This window comes from Macaca nemestrina, chromosome 7 (genome assembly GCF_043159975.1).
Source record: "Macaca nemestrina isolate mMacNem1 chromosome 7, mMacNem.hap1, whole genome shotgun sequence".
NCBI lineage: Eukaryota > Metazoa > Chordata > Mammalia > Primates > Cercopithecidae > Macaca > Macaca nemestrina.
This window is the reverse complement of record NC_092131.1, coordinates 151,288,617-151,299,367: the sequence shown is the minus strand read 5'-3', so window position 1 is coordinate 151,299,367 and position 10,751 is coordinate 151,288,617. Positions and strand designations below refer to the sequence as shown.

General features: G+C 40.4%; 1 long non-coding RNA gene across 1 annotated transcript in view; it reads right to left on the bottom strand.

Moving 5' to 3' along the window:
- Nucleotides 1-208: 208 nt before the first annotated feature.
- LOC139355434 (uncharacterized) overlaps nt 209-10,751 on the bottom strand; it is a 42,099-nt gene continuing 31,556 nt past the window's right edge. Inside the window, exons 2-3 of the long non-coding RNA XR_011606056.1 lie at nt 5,253-5,352; nt 209-1,620 (exon numbers count right to left, since the gene is read on the bottom strand). This is a non-coding gene — a long non-coding RNA (uncharacterized lncRNA). The remainder of the gene's footprint in view (nt 1,621-5,252; nt 5,353-10,751) is intronic.

Here is a 10,751-nt window from a genome sequence, read left to right as displayed (position 1 = left end):
AAATAGCCGGGCGAGGTGGCGAGCGTCTGTAGTCCCAGCTACTCGGGAGGCTGAGGCAGGAGAATGGCGTAAACCCGGGAGGCGGAGCTTGCAGTGAGCTGAGATCCGGCCACTGCACTCCAGGCTGGGCGACAGAGCGAGACTCCATCTCAAAAAAAAAAAAAAAAAAAAAAAAAAGAATATGAAAACAGAAATAGTTTACCTCCTCTATGGTTTTATCTGAGGAGCTTGAAGACGTAGAATATTTAGCTCCCAACTTTAGCTCACTATGCTGGTTTCTACCCCAATGTTAGATTCTGAAACAGTCTTGCGAGAGTGAAAAATCCAGGATGTAATATGGTCTGCTACTGCCCTTATCCAGGCTCAATGAAAGACATCTTATATGTGTGTGTCAAAAGGTTGAGGATTGGTTGGTAATCTTTACACAGGAGCCTACGTCTGCAAATGGGCTTATGTGGCTCTCTTTAATTACAAAGTAGACTAGGTATTAGCAATTAATTACCCTACTCAAGAAATTCCACTACAGAGTCTTGTCCTTAACAGGATTACTGTTCCATGTAGGCCACTTTTCCCTCTGTGAATCCCAGCCCAAGTCTTGGTGGTGATTCCTCCTCCAGCCCCTTCATCCTTTCAATTTCCACACCTGGTGTCTACCAAAAACCCACTCTGAGCTTCTGCAGAGTGCCACTTTATTCCACGGAGGCGGCAAGCATGTGGATGGGAATGGGTGTTGCTCTAAATTAACCTCCTACACATGTTCCCTCACGTGCACAGGGCATTTGCATTTTAAGCAAATCTTTTCTATATTTTACTGGTCACAGTATAATTTTACCTGCAATACAAATAAAACAGTGATTACATTTTCTTTCTAGTAATTGGCTGTAGGAATCACATACTCTTATTAAACTCTTCCTGTCAGTTTATACTGCATCGTAATTTTAGTTTATCACAGTGCCTACGTGCAATGCTACCTGATACTCCCTCCTGGAAAAGAATTTTGTTCTGTTGTGCTTACTTTGCTCTTTTCTGTACAAACTCCCTTTTATATACTTTTATGATTTATTGGCATTATGAACCCTCTAGCCTCCTTTCCCGACCGGGCTCAAACACTTGGGAGTGATATGCGTTCTCTCCCTTTCTAGTTGACTCTTTCCTGGCTCCTTTACTCTTCCTTCTCCCCATCTCCTGCTTTCTTGTCACTGGCTTCTCCAATATGCTTTTTCCTCTTGTTCTCTCTTTGCCCAGCCTTATAGCACCCTCTAAGAAATGTGTTTTGCAGAAGGAAGGTCTCTGTACACTGTTACTACTTTCTTCTTTGGCTGTGTTCTTAGTTTTTGTGTCATTTCTGGGAACTCTGCTACAGTAACATTCCATGAAGGAAAGTTGAACACCAGTGAAAGGAGAGAGAAAGCTGGGGAAAGAAAGAGTGGAGGGAAGATGGAGAGGGGCTCAGGGAGGATCCCAAGCAAGTTAACATGAGGCATCTTGCAGTAAACTCTACAAATAAACACACTTTTCACAATGTTTTACTGTCTACAAAGCAGTTTTCATAAGTTACCTGATTATCTGGTAACAAATATAGGCATGCTTCTTAACATTTTGCAGATGAAGAGACTGGAGCTATAAATTAAGAATAATATAAACTGTGATGATGCAGCTTATAAAAGCAGAGTTAGGATTTGAGGCTTCTGACTTCAGGTCTCTTTCTTTTCCCACCATTCCACAATGCCAGGAAAATGGAGTTGAACTCGGGGAGAATTCAAGTCACCTTTCACAAGGCTATGTTTTCCATAGGTTCAAAAAAACCAAAAAATCCAGACTTATGCCCTAGTTTATCATGATTAATTTTTCTTGTGGTAAGTTTTGTTTGTTGTAGCAACAATAAATGAATTACTTTCCAAACTGGGAATATCCCTTTGTAGCCAATGAAGGAATGAGTACAAGTGTGGAGGAGTAAATCTGCATAAAGATAAATATAACTTTAGAAAATTCTTGAGACATTGACAGAGCCTTGGACCTAATTTCTAAATGGGTAGAAAGCTCTCTTTTAGAACAGCTTCTCTGCAATCCTGTGTAGAAGTGGGAAGATGAACATGGAGACTATTCAAGGCAGGGGTGGTGGACTTAGTGGGTCATTTTCACTTTTTTCAGTTTCAAAATCTTACAGATTCTATTATTTTTGGCTCTTTCTGTGTCTTTGAGAACTGCTCTTTCTGCCTTAAATCACCTCCAAAATCACCAGGGCAAACATTCCACACAAGAAGCTTATTTGAACTTCAGGTCTCTAGAAAACAGACTGCTGTGTCATTGCATTTGGAAAGCAATCATTTAAAGATAGTTTTCAGGCAGGTGAAAGACCAGCACAACAAACTGATAAAACTGCCTCTGTCATTTGATCTCCTGCAGCCATTCTGGAGAGAAGACATTCTTGTTAGAAATTTGAGCAAGAAGCTCTGGTCAGGAGACTTCTCTTTTATTAGGATCCTGCCTCACGTTAGAGGTCAAGTTACAACTCCCCTCAAAATTGCTCTGTAATAGGCTGCATTACATAGAAAATTCCAACAAAGCACTGGAATGTCTGAGTTAAGAGAACTCTTTGTAAATTAAGAAGAAAAATAAAGTTCAGCAGCATAATCCTATCTCTAAGCCAAATCTGGATAATATTAAAGGACTTCCAAATAACACCATTTAACTCTTTATTTGCGAGAATTATAAGAGTTTGCACTCTGAGCGATGTCCCATCCACTGCTCCCCAAACCCCAATAGAAGCAAAGCAGCTAGCAACACTCTACCTCATAAACTTAGTATTTAAACTGTGCAAAGGTGAAGAAAAAAGGTGAGAATAAAAAAGGTGAAGTGGGAAGATGGCAAGGAAATGTCCCATTCTTAAACACCTTTTAAAAAAAGAACCGTAGTCCCAGCACTTTGGGAGTCCGAGGCAGGAGGATCACGAGGTCAAGAGATCGAGACCATCCTGGCCAACATGGTGAAACCCTGTCTCTACTAAAAACACAAAAATTAGCTGGGGCTGGTGGCGTGCACCTGTAGTCCCAGCTACTTGGGAGGCTGAGGCAGAAGAATCACTTGAACCCGGGAGGCGGAGGTTGCAGTGAGCTGAGATCACACCACTGCACTCCAGCTTGGTAACAGAGCAAGACTCCATCTAAAAAAAAGAACTGTAATGCCAAGATTTGCTCAAATAATTTCCTCAATTTCATGGGGACCCAGAGTCCATTGACCCTGACACCTTCCACTGCCTCTCATGGCCACTGTGTCCTCAATGCCCCTTCTTAGCCAGCTTCCATTTGCAGTCTTTGCATGCACCAACTTATTTGCCTCTCTCTCCTTTCAAAGTACAGTATGTGCCTGGCAGTATCTTAGATATGGTTAAAACCAACTCTCTGCCTAGTTCATGCTTAAAAGTGTTGGGGGAAAACATGCAACCATGCTGACTAGACTCACTTTAAGTTCACAATCATTCACGATTATGGGCATCCTGTTGCCCTCCATGCTGCCTGGCTGTTCTTTTTTTTTTTTTTTTTTTTTTTTGAGGCAGAGTCTCGCTCTGTTGCCCAGGCTGGAGTGCCCTGGCATGATCTCTCTTGGCACACTGCTACCTCCTCCTCCCGGGTTCAAGTGATTCTCCTGTCTCAGCCTCCTGAGTAGCTGGGATTACTGGCACTTGCCACCATGCCTGGCTAATTTTTCTATTTTTAGTAAAGATGGAGTTTTGCCATGTTGGTCAGGCTGGTCTCCAACTTCTGACCTCAGGTGATTCACCTGCCTCGACCTCCCAAAGTGCTGGGATTACAGGTGTGAGCTACTATGCCTGGCCACACTGCCTGGCTGTTCTGTCACATTGCTCACGCCCCTAGATGGCTCGTCAAACCTGTTCCCCCCTTTTATGATCAGTGGATCACCTTGCTTAACTGTTTTCTTAAACATTTCTATGTACTCATATTACCCCAATTCCTACAGGACTTATATCAGTTTAGACCTTGGAAGATGGCACCCAGCACTGGCTACATGCTCCTACTCTAGTTGTCATTTACTTCAAGGGCAGCATATTTACTGAAGGTTAAAACAACAAGATAGTACTGTCCTAGGCATGTTCCCTGGCAGCAGTGTCCCTCTGCCTCATGTTGCTGTGCCTCTATTGCTTGAAACGTCAATAAGTGAATGCAAGCTTGTTTAACCCAGGGACCTGAGCATGTGTCTGCCGCCCACACTTCTGCTGAACTACAGTTCACAAGTCTCACTGGGACAGTCTGGGAAGATGCTAGCTGTACAGACTGCTTTTGCTTCTCACTGCTGTTACCCCATCGAACTGTCACCCAGAGACCTGCCCAGAGTTTGCAGGTGCATGTCCAGGAGTAAGGTGGGACCACACAGGTCAGCACTTCGGTAGGACTGTCCCTCACTGAGTCCTGCCCTGCTTTCTGCCACCTCCCCTGATGTCTGCCAGAGGAAGAGGCCATGCAAGAACTTAGGAAAAAGAAGCAGTGGGCACATTCATAATGGCTACCATTTACCAAGTATCTGTTGTGTGCCAGGTGCCTTACACACATTCACTCACCTAATTCTAACAACTGCATTCCAAGGTGTCATTATTCTCATTTTATAAATGAGAAAACTGAGGCTTAGATTACATAATATGCAGAAGCCTCACTGCTAATAAAGGGTAGAGCCTGCATCCGGACCCAAGTCTACCTGAGTTCAAAGCCTATGTTCTTTTCACGACACTACTGCCTATTCATTTATGTCAAAATGAGAGCTTAGAGTTCACTGCAGACCTTCAGTAGGGGTCTCCAGCTTTCTTAGAATGCTGTGTGCTACCCAAATATTTTATTTTCTTCGTTAAGTGCAACAATTTGTGTTAATACATGCAATTATATAAAATCAGAGCATGAACATGACCTGATAAACTTTGTATTTATTTTCATTTTGACTTGGACATCTAATAGGCATCTGAAACTTAACACATACAAAACCAAATTCCTGAAGACCATCTCTCTGCTAACTGTAGCTCATGTAGTCTTCCCCAGCTTAATAAATGGCAACTCCATTATTCTAATTGCCCTGGCAAAAAAATCTTGGTGCCATCTTTAATTCTCTTTCTGTCATAGAACATCAGAAAATCTTGAGGACTCTACCTTTAAAATATATTAGAATATATTTTCTATTGCTGTTACTACCCTGCTCCAAGCTTCATTTTCTATTGGCCTGGATGATGGCAGTAACTTGTTTCCTACCTTTTTGTCTCCTGACAGCCTTCACTCAACATTATGTTCCAGAGTAAGCCGTTAAGATGGAAGTCAGCCTTCCCCACTCCCACGGCTTCACACGACTAGCCTAAAAAAGAAAGACAGAAGTCAGGTCGTATCGTCCTTCTGCTCAATATCATGGATTGGCTTCTCATATCACTCCAAATAAAATTTAAAGTCCTTAAAAAGCTTATAAGGCTATATATCATCTAACCCCTCCTTCGCTACCTGAATTACTTCTACTTCTCTCCACCAATCTCACTCTGTTCACACTGGTTTCCTTGTTTTCATAAACATATTATGACTACTTCTGCCTCAGGACATTGTGTTTGCTGTTCACCCTGCTAGGAGATCTCTTCTAGATACCCACATGGCTTCTCCCTCGCTTCCCTTCTATCTCCACTCAACTATCGCTTTATCAGTGAGGCCATCCCTTTAATAACTGTGGTAGCTAGTGTCCAAAAATGGCCCCCAAATGAGCCACATCTTCCAATATTCTCAGCCTCACAGAGTCCTCTCCCCTTGAATCCAGTGGTCCCTGTGACTTGTTTTGACCAACAGAATGTGGTGGCAGTGATGCTTGCCTGACTTCCAAGTCTACATCTAAGAAGCCTTGCAGTTTTCGCCTGGATTTTTTGGAATACTTGCTTCAGGAGAAGCCACCAGCATGGGAGAAGCCTGACTACTCAATTCCCCCATGCTGTGAGAAAGCCCAAGACAGCCACATAGAAAGGTCATGTGCAGACAGAGTAATGCCTGGCCAGACCCTGGTTGTTCCAACCTTCCCATCTGAGGGGGCCAGCCATGTGAATGAAAAAGCCGTTTGGTATGTCCAGCCCATTTAATTACTCAGATAACTCTGACCCCATTTGCCATATGACCGCAACTGCTTAAAGACCTCAGGGAACCTACAAGATCCTACATTTTTTTTCTTAAATTTTTTTTTTTTTTTAAATTTTAGAGACAGGGTCTCACTCTGTCACCCAGGCTGGAGTGCAGTGGCACAGTCATAGTTCACTGTAAACTCAAACTCTGAGTTCAAGCAATCTTCCTGCCTCAGCCTCCTGACTAGCTGAGACTATTAGTGCATGCCACTACACCCAGCTAATATTTTTTGACCAATAGGATTCAGGGTGTTTTGTTGTGTGGCAATGGATACCTGAAACAGAAATCAATATATTACACTCCTTCCCGCATATATAATGACACTCCATATCCTCCTTAACTTGTTGTATTTTTCTTTTGTTGTATTTACCACCTGGCTTACTGTGTATCTACCTATTTGTTATTGTCTCCCTGTCCCCTCTGGAACACAAACTCTGGGAAGGCAGAGACTTTGTCTTATTCATTACTGTATCTCGAGTGCCTGGAATACTGTCTAAGACAGGCCTTCAATACATTTTGTTAAATGAATGCATATCTTTAATTTAATTTAATTTAATTAGATAAGTTTACTTTTTGTAAACATAACAAGTCCACAAAAAGACTGAAATTAATTTAAATTGCCCATGCCGACAGGCTTCCCTCTTATGGACACAATAGCTGGAGCTGTCTAAAATACTGCAATCTTTGCCTTTCCACTGAAGCATAACTTCCAAGGGGGAAGGAGTAAGATTCTGCTCCTTTAATACATACTGAGCCCAGGAGAAAGGGACTAGACATGTATGGACTGAATGTCTGTGTGCCTTACAAATTCATATGTTGAAATCCTAACCCCCAATATGATGGTATTAAGAAGTGAGACCTTCGGAAGTGATTAGGTCATGAAGGTGAAGCCTTCAGGAATAGGATTAGTGCCCTTATAAAAGAGACTTCAGTGAATTCACTAGCCCTCTTTCTGCCATGTATGGAAGATGGCCATCTATGAACCGGGAAGCAGGCCCTCAACAGACATCATATCTTCCAGCACTTTCATCTTAGACTTCCTAGCCTCTAGATCTGCAAGAAATAAATGTTTGTTGTTTAAGCCACCTAGTCTATGCTATTCTGGTATAGTAGACTGAACTAAGACAAGAAAAAAAAAATGGTGTCAGGCAGATTCCAGGAGAACATCCCTTAAACATAACCCAAATGGAGATGGCTATCAGAATCATCAAACCCTGTTGAGGAGCTCTTGTCAGTAGATCTGTGCTACACAGTGCCACCTCTCCCTTAACTCACTTCTGGAAGGACTCAATAAATCCTCGTTATTCCACAAGCACTTCTTGAATGCCTACTCACTCTCTTATGATAAAATATCCATTCCCCCCTTTCACGAAATTAGTCAGAATAAAGAAAAACCATTGGGTTGAAAAACTTTGAATAGAATGTTTAAAGTGATTTAGAAGTTTGGACACAGTAATTTTGCTTGCGTTAAAATATTTCAAGATCTCATCTCAACCACTTTGTGGGAAAATTGCTAGCATAGAGATGTTTCAGCTGTTAGCTTGGTTGACGTTTTTGTTTTGGCACTTCTGGAAAACAGAGGAAGGGGCTGAAGCTCATATATTCTTGGAGAAATAAGGCAAACAGCACAGCTCAGGGATGGGCTGGTGATGTGGCATTCTGTGTCAAGTAAGGAACACCCTGCCATCTTCTGGGCCTCAACTTCAGATTTCTGGACAGCACCTTCTCAGGCAAGAATACATATTTTCCCAGGAACAAGCAAGAAGGCTGCCCAATCCATTTAGATTCATATGGAAAGAAAAGAGACACTGCCTCAACCTCAAAAGCAACAAAGCAGGCAGAGACGAAGTACAAGCTCAGAAACTCACAATAATTGCTTTACTAACCAGAATACCTAGTTAGCTTCTCTGCTGGAAATATCTGCAGTTAGGTTTTCTCAAAGTGCTCTTAATGATACAGATTAGCTACAAGTTTTACTTTTTGTAAAGGGCCCAGTTGGGTAATTTTTCCAGAACGAAGGGTGAATACAACGAATAGTCAAGTTTTTACCTTTCTCTAGACTGAAAAATTCTAGCTTTAAAATAATAGCTTTTCTATATTATTTCAGTACCCTGCCCTCCCCCCTCCTTTAAAAAAATAAATCTTATAGGTTAAGTTTGGGCATCTGGTTGAAAAAACCCCATTTAAAAGATTAGAAAATTGAGAGTTAGAGAGTCTTAAGATCAGCCAGTACATGAGCCAAATCTTCAGATACAAAATCCATGTGTTCTCCACGGTGGAACACTGTAAAATTAAACTACCATACACTTACAAAGCCTTTTTTTTTTTTTTTTTTCTTAGCCAGAGTCCTGCTCTTTCGCCCAGGTTAGATTAGTGGCACGATCTCGGCTCACTGCAACCTCTGCCTCCTGAGTTCAAGAGATTTTCCTGCCTCAGCCTCCCGAGTAGCTGGGATTACAGGTGCATACCACCACTTTCCCAGCTAATTTTTGTATTTTTAGTAGAGACAGGGTTTCACCATGTTGCCCAGGCTGGTCTTGGACTCCTGACCTCAGGTGATCCACCCGACTGAGCCTCCCAAAGTGCTGGGATTACAGGTGTGAGCCACTGTGCCTTGCCTCACAAAGCTTTGAAAAGCATTCCTTAATAAGGCCTCAAGGATGAACATGTCCTTGTGTATTTTTTTTCTGTGAAAATGAAACTAGTCTAAAATCTCCATGCAACTGTAGCTGGAGAAATAAATATTGATCCAGTTTCCTCCTATAATTCTGTTTTATTTCATAGGAGCTTAGAGTTAGAGGCAAACTTTAGACATTATTTAGTCCTAATCCATCATAAATTATAAGAAAAAACTCAAAATAGCTTTATTTAAAAGGAAGTATCTTCAGATATAATGCTATTTTCACACACGATTGATACATTTATTAGGATGAAAATCATATTAGAATAAAATATCTTTGAGGCTACAATTGGTCCTTTTTATGTGAATAGTAAAATTAAAGGTTTAAAATATATGCTAAGATGAAGATGAAAAATATTATTTTAGGAAGACTGGAAAATACAATGAAGGTTTGGCTTTCATACAAGGTTTGGATTTGTTTTTTAGATTCTTCCCAGTAATTAGATTTAGGGTTTAGAGTATCTCATGTGACTCTCCTATAAAAACAGACATTTTAACCAAGCACTGACATGCAAAATAAAAACAAAAAACTTTTTCCTTCAGGGACTAGCCCAGCTATAGTTGGAAGTTCAGTAATGCAAAAATACACATACATAGTAATTAAATCTAGCTTCCAACAAACTTAAAGTTAAATTTTAATGACTTTTTATGGCTGGGTAATAAATTGTATGTAAATGAGTCATGGATGGAGACCTTAGTATATATAAAATGTCAAAAACCAGTACTGATTGATATATTGAAAAGAAAAGAGGCCTTGAAAATCTGTGTTCTAGATCTAACTCAGCCACAATAGCTCCTTAACCAAATCATTCAGCTGTTTTGGGCTTCGGTTTCCTCATTTGTAAAATATGATAGTTACATTTGGTAATTATAATTAATGTTTTTGTGGTGTTTATGTCTCTAAAGCTCTTTCCTGTGTATGATCTGACTTCACATATAATTCTTTGAAGTAAGAAGAACAGATAATGTCACTTTTAGTATACAGATGAAGAAACAGCCTCATAAAGGCTAAAATATATGATCAAAGGCTGTACACAGTTTGTAAATGGATTCAGACTCAGATGTTCAGACACAATTTTATGTAGGTAGACAGTATACCTACCACCTCTAAAAGTCTGATATAATAGAGTTGTGTTTAGTCATTACTCAATTATAACTAGACTTTTAAAGTACCTTAAACACTATTCAGCAGGTACACCATGTTCTTTAGCCTGCAGGACTGAATGCTCTTATGGTTTCCCTGCAGGAGGATCCAATTAAGTGCTAAGTTAATAGCCAACTTTATAGCCAAGCTAATAGAAAAGCCACATTACACTGGCTCCGTCCTGTCAAACCACTTTTAAGACTTTGTGCTGATTTATGTCTCTGATATTCACTGTAATCTCTGGGTTACTGTAAAAATGCACTCTTCCATTGCTCTGTTACTAAGATGTGTTAAGAGTCACAACAGTAGTCAGAACACCAATAAGTAAATAACGTAAAGAGTATTCAAGTAGTTTAAGAAATGATGTTAGTTATGTGTCTCCATGCTCTCCCCACAGATATTTAACCCTAGGCATTTGGTAAATCTTAACAAGCCATTATTTTCACAGTTCTTGATTTCCACTTGAAGTCAAGCCAAATATTATGTTCATTTACATTTGCATGGCATACTTTTGTATCTTTCAAAGTGCCTTCGCATTCATTATTTCATTTTATTCATATATAATGCTAATAACATGCCATTGAAATTGTTCTCTGCGGTTGCCAAAATAGCTATTTCTTTATTTATGTTTTACTTTTCTGTCTGTTTTTATCCCATCCAGGCATTTAAAATGCTAAAAAATGAACAAAACTGGACTGTCATAGAACTTCCATGAAGACAACAGAAGGATGAATAGTAAAGTGTGCTAATTCCACCTAAAGTTAGTAGGGACTGAAAC